Below are 12,842 nucleotides of genomic sequence, written 5' to 3'. Positions count from 1 at the left end.
TAGACAGCCCTTTTATTTATAGCTATCTGGAACATAATGATTTTTGAGGTCACTAAAGCAAAGGAAGAAAAGAGTGGAGGAGGCATTTTAGTTCTTAACCTTCTCAGCCTAGAATGTTCTTAACCTTCTCCCGTCTCCTGACAGAGCCTGACTCCAAACCAACTGCAAGGGAGGCTGAGATCCATAAGGGACACTGGATATTCCACGAGTACTGGCTGTCCCAGTGACAGCCAAATTTTCAGAGAAAAAACTGAGGCGCAGAGATGACTTACCTGCCCAGTCAGAAGCTAGCAAACAACAAGACAGGATTGAACCCAGGCAACCTGGCTCCTGAGTCCATGCCTTTAAGAACCTACCTCTTAGATCACCTGCTACTTAGAGTGATCGGTGCTAAGACAGGGAGAACACTGGCTATGTGACATTGATTGAAGGATGCCGTGAAGGGGAAATTTTGACTAGATGTGATTTTCATCTTATGGGCTGATTTCAGAGTACAGCTGTGGTAGAAGATACAACTCCTCTTTATATTATGTGTGTGTTAGCATTTATTGACTCAGAGAATCCTATCTACCAGCCAGGGGAACCATCTAAAATGTGAGTTCGGCTTTATTTTAACGTTCTTGGTAAGACAAATTCTACCAAGCCCAGCTGTCTTTGTTGCGTGATGTCATTATATTGTCAGATCACAGCTGGTAGGTTGGGATCATTTGTCACAGATGGCTGCCGATCGCTTTTCACATAAATGACAGGCCCTTCTCCTACAGGTTCCCCATAATTTAGCATACTCTTCACTCTGTCCATGCGTTCTCAGTTACCCATTTCTTTTCCATAACTTTTTTTCCAAGTAACTGCATTTTTTGTAGCTATTTTATATAGACATTGACAACCCTTAAATTTTTTTCTTAGGTATGGGAAACCTGTGTGGCTCAGACAGTTAAGCGTCTGACTCTTGGTTTCAGCTCAGATCATGATGTCACAGTTCATGGGTTCGAGCCCCATGTCAGGATCTGTGCTGACCGCACAAAGCCTGCTTAAGATTCTCTTTCTCTCCTCTCTCTGCCCCTGCCCACCTCAAAATAAATAAATAAACATTAAAAAATATTTTTTCTTAGGTTTATAAAGATAACTAAGATTTATCACAAAGAAAATAAACATATTTGTTAAATAAACTATACAGTGAAAAGGAAATGTTTAAAATCAAGGATAATCATAGAATTAAATAACTCTACACGTAAAAATCTTTCAAAAGGATGTTTCACTCCAAAGTCAGGAACACGGCTTTTATTTTGTCTTCTAAATTATTTTGTAGCTTTCATATTGTCTACAGAGTCACTTTAAGAATTAAAAACAATTACAAAACTAAAGGGTATTTATTCTACTTTTTAAAAAAATTTTTTAAAGTTTATTTGAGAGACATAGAGAGAGAGTGGGGAGGGGCAAAAAGAAAGTGAGAGAGAGGGAATCCCAAGCAGGCTCTGTGCTATTAGCAGAGCCTGATGCGTGGCTCGATCTCACAAACCATGAGATCGTGACCTGAGCCGAAATCAAGAGTCAGACACTTAACCGACTGAGCCACCCAGGCACCTCTATTCTACTTCTTTTTATTCCATTTCTTGCTTCCTGTGGTAGACATTTCTGTTTTTCCCCACCCTGCACTGATTTCCTCCTCCTCCTCTGGGTACAGAACTCCATGTGACACTGAGAGGATCATGTTGCTCCTGTTCTCAGTCCATGTGGACAGTGAGCTGATTCCCCCTCTGGCTCTGGCTTGGGGATGTGACCCAGGCCTGGCCAGTCAGACCATTGAATCCCCCTGACTACTATAGTTGCTCCCAAATTGTTTGAATTACTGATAACCCCAAGATTTTTTTAGGAAGCAACCAGGAAGCTCTTTTCCTTTAGACTTACTTTAGACTCTCTCTTTTCCTCTAGACTTGGAGCTTTGAAGTCATAAGCCTTGAGCTGCTGAGGGCAAGCACCTAAAGAGGTTGTGCCCGAGATAATAGTGGAACTGAGAGGTGGCCGGAGCCTGAGTTTCTGTGGCATTGTTTTGGGCCTCTCTATCTGGCCATGCCTAAAGCTGACTCTATCCCTTCCCTCTTAGTTAATCCTTTTTTTTTTTTTAATTATTTTTTTTGCTTAAGCCCATTTGAGTTAGCTTTCTTTCTTTTTAAGTTTTATCTATCTTATTTCATTATGTTTGAGAGAGAGCACGCACAAGTGGGGGAGGGGCAGAGAGAGAGAGAGAGAGAGAGAGAGAGAGAGAGAGAGAGAGAGAGAATCCCAAGCAGGCTCTCTGCTGTCAGTGAAGAGCCTGATGCAGGGCTAGAACCCACGAACCATGAGATCACGACCTAAGCCGAAATCAAGAGTTGGACACTTAACTGACTGTGTCACCCAGGTGCCCTGAGGTAGGTTTCTATTACTTGCAAATGAAAGAGTCCTGATACGTGCTCTGACATGGTATTGCCCCAACTAGCCTCCAGTATTCCAACTTAGCTTTGTCTAGGTTCTGTTACTAAACAACCCTCAAATCTCAGTGCCTTACAATGTCAAATGTTTCTTCTTCCCCCTTTTTTATGTTAGCTGCATATCACTTTTGGCTCAGCTCCATGTCCCTTTTCATTCTGGGACCCAGGCTGAAGGAACAGCCCCCTCCCTCCCTCTCATGACAGAGAGAGAAGGGCAATGGCCCATCTACGCAGTGGCAAACCTTACTTCTGCTCACGTTTCATTGGCCGATGCAAGTCCATGGCCAAGCCAAATAGCAGTGCTATAGGGAGGTTGACACCACCCCCGGCCGAGACTGCAAGGCATATGGCAGAGCAGAGATATACAATTCTTTTTTTCCAGGGAGAAGAGTAATAACTGGGACCAATAACACAATGTGCTACATGCTCTCATGAGAGCTTAATGAGGGTGTTTTCTTCCCTACCTTTCAACAGCGGTGGGTTACATCATATCTTCTGATGCCTTTCCTCCTATTTATGAATCTGGCATCATCCTCTTTTTTGTTATAGAGTCGTGACTCAACCAGCCAATCGGAAACAAGGAAATTATTTGCTATCATATTGAGAACAAGAAAAGTTTCACTTTTATTTTGACCAAAAGGAATTGGTCAGATGCATTTGCAAAAAGAAATCACTACACAAGCACAAGGAACAAAAGTGCCCTGCTGCCTATCTGGTCCCATGTCTCAGGGGAGAAGGCTCATGAAAGACATCATTAAAGCTGAGACCTTCAATGAAACAAAGATTGTGTTTTAGAAAAGCTTGCTTTGGGTGAAATGTCTTTTCAGCAAATTTCAGCCCGTGGACAAAAAAAAGAAAAAAAAAACTACAATACTTTCATGTCGATGAAAGGTATCTTATGATCAAAAGCTGAGGTGAAAACAAAAGTGTCACCGTGCCATTTGAGGACAAGCACCAGCCATTCGTATGATGGTCTGTTTGCAAGAAGGTTAATAATCTGAAGGAAAATGTTCGTGCCTTCTAAATGGCACAGGAAACAGCATGCATGTTGCACTAAGGATCATAATTAAAAGGTGGCATGGCAGTAAATTTGCTGTCGTGTCCTGTTGAAAGGAAAAAAATCTTTTAATTTTATTTTGTCTTATAGATGGGTAACTTCAGAGGCTAGGAGCCTCATGAGGATAATAAATCAACTTTGCTCTTTATATTAGCATTTGTCTTCAAATAGGAAGGAAGGAGAGCTGTTTCCTGAATTCAGGACACGCTGGGATGCGTAAATCCACTATGTGCTTCTTTCTCGCTGGAGGTTTGGCCTGTGGGTAGCCCTTTTCTCTGCGGCACACAGTCCTGCTTCCTTCCTTTCTTCCTGTTGTTTCTAGGTGACTCTTTGGTAACAAGCCCAGAGAGCCTGTTCGAGGCAGCACGGGTTCCAGCCTGAGCTCTGCCTTTTATTAGTTGGGGTATTAGTTTCCCATAGCTGCTTAATAAATTACTACAAAACTGATGGCTCAAAACAACACAGGTGTCGTCTCTTACAGTTCTCGGGGCTAGAAGTGTAAAACCAATTCCTTCCAGAGCCTCTAGAGGAGAATTTGTTTTCTTGCCTTCTCTGGTTTCTGGAGCCCACCTGTACTCTGGAGGGCCCATGGCCCCTTCTTTGCCTCACTCTGACCTCTGGTGTCCATCATCACAGCTACTCCTATGGTGTCATCTGCGGCTGCATCCCTGTCACAAAGATCCTTGGGACTATATCATTGGCCCACCTAGATAATCTGGGATAATCTCAAAATCCTTTCCTTCTACAAAGTCCCTTTTGCCATATAAGGGGACGTATCCATTCAAGAGTCTGGGGATTGAATGAGGACATCTTGGGGAAGTGTTATATAGCCTGCCACAGTCGGGCAACCTGGAAATAATCCGTTCGCCAGCCATGCTCCTCTCTCCTGTTACTTGGGGATGACATTGCAGGGTTGCCATGAGGTCTAAGATGGTGTCAGAGAAATTGTCACAAGCAACAGAAATTTAAAGGCTACTTAAGGAAAAGGGTATATACTGAAAGAAAAAAAGATTACTCACAAACGTGAAGGAAAAGGCGAGGACCTGGCCTTAGAAAGCAGGTGTAGTGATCCAGGAATCATAGACCCATGTTTTCTAGACAACAGTGCCGGGAAGAATACTATAGTCTCTGCCGGTCCACTCAAGATTCACATTCTAGGGAAACCGCATCTATTTGGCTAAGCTTGGCTGTCAGGTACACCCCTCGGTTACTGGAGGGTGAGGTGCTGTGACCCACATTCCCCACCCCCCAACACAGGGAGGTGGAGCTGTCAAAGCAAAATCTTGAGGGCTGATAGATACCACAAGAAGGGGCAGGGTCTGTTGAGCAGATGAAAATTAAAGACATCCATTGCAGAGGGCTCATAGGAGGTCTCCAAAGAATGATCGCTTTTATTGTGTCCTTAATCTGAGGAGAATGGCAGTCACTACTTTAGTAGTATGAAACGTGGAGGGCAGAATAACCAAGCAAGAGAAAGACCAAATATCTGCTCCGCCACTGATAAATCCTGACATTAAAGAAAGTTCTCTGTTTTCTTATCTATAATAATAGGCATTCATTCAAAAACACCTACTGAATGCCTACTCTTTTCCAGGTACTTTTCTTGGTACCGTAGATAGAGTGGAGAACAAGAGAAAGTCTTGGCCCCCATAGGGTGTACATTTTAGTATAAAGACAATCAATAACTAAGCTAACAGATAAGCATATTGCATAATGCAAAGAAGACCCAAGTGCTCTGAGGAAAAATGAAGCAGCGTAAGTGGATAGAGCATCCCAGGGCTGGGGTGAGAGCTGCCGGTGTTTAGAGAAGCCAGGGAAGGTGCACTTCTTTAAACAGGAAACATTTGCACAGGGGTCTGTAAGCCAACCTTACAAAGATCAGAAGGAGGAGTGTTCCAGGTGGAGAGAACAGCCACTCTGAAGGCCCTTGAGATAGGGAACAGACATGGCTAGTGAGACGAGGAGATGAGGGAGGCCAAAGCCGGGTAGACAGTGAAGCCAGAACAGTGGGCTAGGCTGTGCCCAGCTTGGGTGGGCCTTTGGGTACCATGGTAAAGATTAACTTTTTTCCTCTGAGTGTGATAGAAAACTATTGGAGGGTTTTTAGGAGAAGATCGAGGGAATCTGATTTATCTTTTACAAAAGATCACTATGGGGGCACTTGGGTTGTTCATTTGGGGTTAAGGTCCGACTCTTGATTTCTGCTCAGGTCATGATCTCATGGTTTGTGAGATCCAGCCCAGGTCCAGCTCTGTGCTGACAGCGTGGAGCCTGCTTGGGATTCTCTCTCTCTCTCTCTCTCTCTCTCTCTCTCTCTCTGCCCCTCCCTCCCAAAATAAATAAATAAATACACATTTAAAAATAAATAAATAAGATTACTCTGGTGGCTAGCAGGGAAGTTGACTTTAGTCACCTTTAACAATGCAAGTGGTCAGTGGGGAGGCTACTGTAGGCAGGAGATAATGGCAACTCAGAGTTCAGGAGGCAAGAAGAGGCTGTATTTGGGATATTTTGATGTTGGAACCAAGACGTTGATGGATTGAATGTGTGGTGAGAGAGAAGTCAAACATGGCTTGGAGATTTCAGGCCTGAGCAACTGGCTGAATGAGGAGCCAGTTACTGAAATGGAGTGGCAGAAATTAGAGTTCTGTTTTGAAAATCTAACGGCTTTATGGATAAATCCCAAGTTTTGGGGAGTAAAAATATGAAGCTTTCTTTTTATTTTTTTCCCCAGTAACTGACCCACTGTATCACGGTGGGTCTCCCTTCTGTCTGGGAGGCAGCCATTTAAATAACTTTTTGGCCGAATTCCCTAACTTCCTGGTCACTCTCTGTTTTTAGATGGTCTCATTTCACTGTTTGAATTCATCCTGTTTAGTTTTAAATCTTTAGTTCTCAGTCTCATCCTGGATGTAAACCTCATCTTCTCCCCTTTCCCTAGCTCCAGCCATGCTGTCAATGACTCGGGGTTCCCTGAACTTGGAAGGTGGACACATTGCCTCTCTATTTTCATTAGCCTCTAACTGAAATTTAGCCTCACTTTTAATTATGAGCATGGGCAACGAGCTTCAGAAGAGTCCATGGTACCTGTGTCTTGGTCACTAATAGTGATCAGATTTTTTCACATCCCGATACAGTAGTTGCAATGGTCTTGAAATATCGTTTACACATGTCACTTCTTCTAAATTACAGCAGTTAATTGACATGCCATTAGCTCTTCCTATTTACTGCATACTCTAGAAACACATATGTTACTATGTCACCTCCTGGTTTTGTTTTGTTCTTTATTTATTTTGAGAGAGAGAGAGCACATGCACACACATAAGCAGGGAAGGGGCTGAGAGAGAGAATCCCAAGCAGGCTCCATGCCATCAGTGCAGAGCCCATTAGGGGCTGGAACTCAGGAACTGCAAGATCATGGCCTGAGCCAAAATCAAGAGTTGGACACTTAACTGACTGAGCCACCCAGGCGACCCACCACCTGTTTTTGGTCTTTTTTTTTTTTAGTATTTTGAAAACTGTATTCCAGTATAATTGGTTTGCTTTGCTTTCATATTTTAAAAAAGTATTATTGGGGGGGGGGGCGATGTGCCTGGATGGCTCAGTAACTTGAGTGTCTGACTCTTGGTTTCAGCTCAGGTCATGATCCCAGGGTCGTTGGAGTGAGCCCTATGTCAGAGTTTGGAGCCTGCTTGAGATTCTTGCACCTCCCTCTGCCTGCCCCCTCGCCCCCGCCACTTGTGTACTCTCTCCCTCTCTCTCTCTCAAATTAAAAAAAATATATAGGGGCACCTGGGTGGCTCAGTCGGTTAAGCGTCCGACTTCAGCTCAGGTCACGATCTCGCGGTCCGTGAGTTCGAGCCCCGCGTCATGCTCTGGGCTGATGGCTCAGAGCCTGGAGCCTGCTTCCGATTCTGTGTCTTCCTCTCTCTCTGCCCCTCCCCTGTTCATGCTCTGTCTCTCTCTGTCCCAAAAATAAATAAACGTTAAAAAAATTTTTTTTTTAAATATATATTATTTAGAAAAGAAATCCAAACTGCCAGTGTAAAAAGGGATCCATGACACAAACCAAGTTAAGATCCCCTGCCAGAGATTTGGAAGCCGTGAAGAGGGAGGTGGTCTGCTCTTCTGATACACCCACCCTTGCTCAGGCTCACTCTCTGGAGGGGGAAAAGGGAGATTGGGAAGGAGGCAGGTCTCCCTCAGGTTTTCGTTGAGTCACGTTAAAGAAAACATGTAATCCATTACAAAGAGACTAAACAACACGGAAACCTGGACCCGTTTATCAAAACGCATCAAGTATCACAACCCTGACTTTCAACACAGTTATACTTTACAGGGTGGGCACCTGGCCTTGTCTCATTCTTAGGTGAGCTCTGTTGGCTAGACCCATATGCAACGTCCAGTGATGGGGCTGGTAAGATGGGAGTCGATTCTGTGTTTAACTTAGGAGAGTGATTCAGCTTGATGCCAGGATAATACCTGCTTGTCGGTCTCTCAGGGTGATTAGTGAGGGGGCAGAAGCCAGATCACATCCTAGTAACCATGGTTTCTGAATGCACTTTAAGGCCGCTAGAGAGTAATGCAGCTGGCTCTACCCTACTGATTTTCAGAGTTGTTCCTGACATCACAGAAAATCCTATGAGATTCCATCCTAATGGCTGGTCACCATATATCTAGGTGCGTCATTCCAGATAACCTTTGTTGTACTTCTTCCAAATATCTGAAATTTATTACTCAAGACTGATGATACCTCTAACACAGAATGTTTGGGAAACCAGTTAAGGCCGGGCAGGGACTGGATAATCTCTTTTGCTGGATAGGATGGGTAGTTGTTATTAAATACTTAGGCCCTAGAAAGGCTTTATAAATGATGATTGATTTAGGGCCTGTGTCATTCTGTAAATGGCTTGGCATCAGGGTTGTGCTTTCGTGTTCCAAGAAAACAACTTAGTCTCTTAACTAATGAAAAGTGGATAGAATTTGGATTCCAAGATTCAAGTTTCAATATAAAGCAAGCTTTTCTGCTTTCTGCTTTATTTTGTTTAAGTGCCACTTTGGGATGGTCCCTCTTGTTTTAGAACTGGATGTAGAAATTAACAAAGATGAACTTTCCAGAGTCCCTTGTATATTTTGAAATCGTGCTGCATCTCTTTTAGGTCCTGCAAATCTTTTACTTAGCACCCAAAAAGGGGGAAAGAATTGTGTGTGTGTTTATGCATACACACAGAATCAGAAAAATAAATGCTTGTTCTTTCTCAGAATTATAGCATTGATTCCTATGTTCAAATATATTTGATTCACATTTAAGAAAAAAGGAAAAAGACATGACAAATGAGCATTACCAGTAAGACAAGTCTTGGAAACATACTCAGTGGTACTGTTTTGCCCGTTGAAACATGCAAACCTGTCTGCTCTGGGTTATGTCCCATGTAAGCCCTTGAGGAGGGAGCCTGCCCGCCTTCTCCTGTGGTTGACATGGCACCTCCTCCCCCTTCCCAGTTCCCCAATGATGAAAAGCTGCCTCTACTCGATCTCTATTTTTATTTGACCTGAAGCCAGTTGCACTGATTCCAAAAGAGAGAAAAGGGCCTGACATGGCTTCTATCCCTTCACGCTGGCCTGCTGAAATGATTGATAATTCCCAGGGACTACACTCAGAAGATTAAGTCCTTTTCATTTGGCTCTCTCATACTTATTCTTGGTTTGGGAACTAGACAGCACCCCATTATTTAGCCATGAAAGCAAGGATGTCACTAAAGGTGGCCTCATATTACTGCTTAAAGGCCTATTAGAAATCTCATTTTGCTTTTTGGAGATTCATTGTCATGCAAAGCGGTTCGAGGTTTCATTACTGGTGAAAGCCCTTTGTTGGGCTGGCCCAGCCTGTTGTCCCCAGATTTGCAGGTCTCCTTTCCTACTGCTATTCCAAAGCAGGAATACTGTTACTTTGAGGATTTCATGACATCAGTAGAGAAAAACATACTTAAGGCAGGGAAATTGCAGCCAAACAGAAAGGCGCCATCAAATCTCCCCTCCGATACAAGTGACAAACTCCACTTTGTTCTGCTGTCCTGACATCGGATTTCCCTGTGGAGCGTCAGACAAATGAATACCTGCCAAGTTATTACTGTAAGAATTAATGAAGAGGGCATCTTCTATGATTACGGCTTTTTTCTCCCTCCCCAGTTTTTTCTTCTAGGCAAATGACCTTGTTTTCTTCTATTAAACACGCACAGCTGCGAGACCCTGAATTCCACATCAGTGACCTTCTGAGCTGTCTTCTCTTCCCCTTTTAGGCCACTCCCTGTGCTTCCTGGGCCAAAAGATTCTCAGCAGGAAATGGTCTGTGACCTTGAATGAGTCACTTCACACCTCTGTGCCTCAGTTTCTTTGTTCTAAAAGAAGGGGCGCCTGGGTGGCGCAGTCGGCTAGGCGTCCGACTTCAGCCAGGTCACGATCTCGCGGTCCGTGGGTTCGAGCCCCGCGTCAGGCTCTGGGCTGATGGCTCAGAGCCTGGAGCCTGTTTCCGATTCTGTGTCTCCCTCTCTCTCTGCCCCTCCCCCGTTCATGCTCTGTCTCTCTCTGTGCCAAAAATAAATAAAAAACGTTGAAAAAAAAAAAATTTTAAAAGAAGGATAACCACAGCTAATATTATTTTTATTTATTATCCTTACTAAGATTGTGAGGATTTAATGAAATAATGTATGGAAAGTGCTTAGGACACTGTGCCAGGCAGAGAGCTCCTTCCACAAACATTTATCAACTACCCACTAGAAATGTCAGTTCTCCCTGGCTTTGACTTCTCTGGTTCTGGAATAATTCCTAAGTGCTGGGACTGCCAAGAGGCGCAGACACGGGCCTGGTCTCTGCCCTCCTGGAGCCTGCAGTCGGGCTGAGGATTAGGGCATTAATTAGACAACCACACGGATTTCTATCTCTGAATTAGGCCAAGGACTAGGAAGGAAAATTACACAGAGCTCCACTGGGTCCTAACCTAAACAAAAAACACCTTTCCATAACACTGGAATGGAGATCAGAAGAAAGAGTTAAGAGTGAACCAGGAGGAGTGTCAGCCCTCTCACCCCCAACCTTAGATTTTGAGCAACTTAGGAAAAGGTACTCCTACCCCAGGGCAGATGTGACCCCAGGCCATGAGCATGGCTTAGCAGGCAGAGCATGGGCTGGGTTTCAGTGCCCTCTGGCCCATCTGCTGGGTGTCCTTAAGCAGCAACCTGCACAGCTATATGGCTGCAGATAGGAGGATATTGGAGGCAGAGGAAAGGCAGGGTCTGCAAAGACCATGGGTGGAAGGGCACTTTTGAAGAGATGAAAAGGGCCACCATGGCTGGAGCACAAGGAGCCAGGCTGATAGGAAGGAAGTCCAGAAAGCTCTCAGTAAATATCAGCTAGTATTAATGCATGATAATATTAGTCTCATAAATCCATTGCCAACACACCAAGGTCTCCTTAGAAACCCCAAGGTCTCTCTAGAAGCCATTGATTTTTAACTAGTGAAGGAGAATTGCTTCAGGGATGTGATTTGTTGGTGTCACACAACTGAGACTTAAAGAATAAGGACAGTGGATGAGTAGAGACATTTGATGTGGAAAGCAGGGAGCCGATGTGTCTCCGGTGGCAAGCCTCCAGCAAAATATGAATGCTCCATTGCAGCCCAGAAAGCCAGATATTAGGTAAGAAGTGAAAAACAAAAACAGAACCAAAAAAAATAAAAAATAAAAAAAGCCACCACATCATGCAAGTGAAACTGGAAACAGGACGTTAGGGAAAGGTTTCTGTCATTTTGAGGGTGTAATTATCTCTCCAAAGAAGTAGAAGACTGTCCTTGACTTGGTCTCTTCGAAAGGACCTGCCCAGCCCAAGACCCAGAACCTGGCAACAACACTGTGCTCCCTAGAAATGGTCTTAATACCCCCACGGTTCTTCCTGGCTTTGATTTCTTCGATTCTGGAATAATTCAAAAGCACACATGTTCATTCAAACAAATACACTGTATGAGGGGTGGGTTGTTGTTGTTGTTTTTAAGTCAGAGTTTAGGGGGAAATAAAACCACACATCCTGGAGAATCACGCATTATTGCCACTTAGCTTTGCATTCTCTGCCAAGCTGGGCATCTGCGAGTGTTTGCTCAGTTGAGGTCTGGTGTTAGCAGAGCATTGTGAGGGCAGCCCGGGCTTTGGGATCAGATGGGTTTGGGCTCAGATCCCTACTAGGCCACCTACAAGCTGTATGACCTTGGGTAGCTTAGTCAACCTCTCTACACAATGGGAGTTAGTATAAATTCAAATGATGGTTATTAGGGAGAGCTCTGAGGCCAGGGCATTTAAGAACCCCTTACTTGCAAAGTCATTTCCAGGGTTCTTGCCTTGAGATCAGCCTCTATGACCCACATACTTCCAGAAGTTCATTTGTTTGTACTATATCTAAAAAGACTTAACTTGGCTTTTCAGCGGTAGCTGTGCTTTAGAGAAACATAAGGAACCAGAATTAAGTCATACTCATAAGATCTTGTCAGGAGTTAGTATCTCTATGAAACTTTTAGGGAAAAGAAAAGAGCATTTAGCCATGATTTTTAAATGTAGTATCTGTGATCAAAAATCCCATCACTATCTGCACAATCCAAAAAGAGCAAACAGTATCAACTGACCCAGCACTTGACATATTTTATTGCCTATTAAGATGTAGTAGCAGAACTTAACTTAAAAATATGCTTGGGGTGCCTGGGTGGCTCAGTTGGTTGAGCGTCCGACTTCAGCTCAGGTCATGATCTCACAGTCCGTGAGTTCGAGCCCCGTGTCGGACACTGTGCTGACAGCTCAGAGCCTGGAGCCTGCTTCGGATTCTGTCTCCCTCTCTCTCTGCCCCTCCTCCACTCATGCTTGCTCTCTCTCTCTCTCTCTCTCTCTCTCTCTCAAAAAGTAAATAAAAATTTTTAAAAATGTTTTAAATAAATAAAACATTATTTAAAAAAATATGCTTGAATTTAAGCCACATTAAATTGTAATGTGCACATAATTTATCAGAGATAAATGCCAATATTTTGTTTTCATTTCCCTTCCATAGGAAGTTGGAAAAAGAGCCCTTTATTAAGTGTCAGTCATAAGGCAGTATTTAAAAGTTGCCCTTGCTGTGTCTCTTGTTTTATGTCTACACAGCTTTATGTATGTGGCACCTTTAGGAGTAACATGCAGCTTTAGCAACCTGAGCCTTTCAAAGCAGAGCAGGTTAATAGTGATTTAAGATTTTGCTGGTTAAAAGCAAAACAAAACAAAATCCATCTTCGATTTTAAAAC

General features: G+C 43.6%; 1 protein-coding gene across 6 annotated transcripts in view; it reads left to right on the top strand.

The window, feature by feature from the left end:
* The window catches only part of IQCK (IQ motif containing K), a 124,832-nt gene that overhangs the window by 41,795 nt on the left and 70,195 nt on the right, over positions 1-12,842 (top strand). The gene's annotated exons all lie outside the window — the stretch shown is intronic.

Source organism: Panthera tigris, chromosome E3 (assembly GCF_018350195.1).
Source record: "Panthera tigris isolate Pti1 chromosome E3, P.tigris_Pti1_mat1.1, whole genome shotgun sequence".
NCBI lineage: Eukaryota > Metazoa > Chordata > Mammalia > Carnivora > Felidae > Panthera > Panthera tigris.
This window is presented reverse-complemented; position numbering and strand designations above follow the sequence as displayed.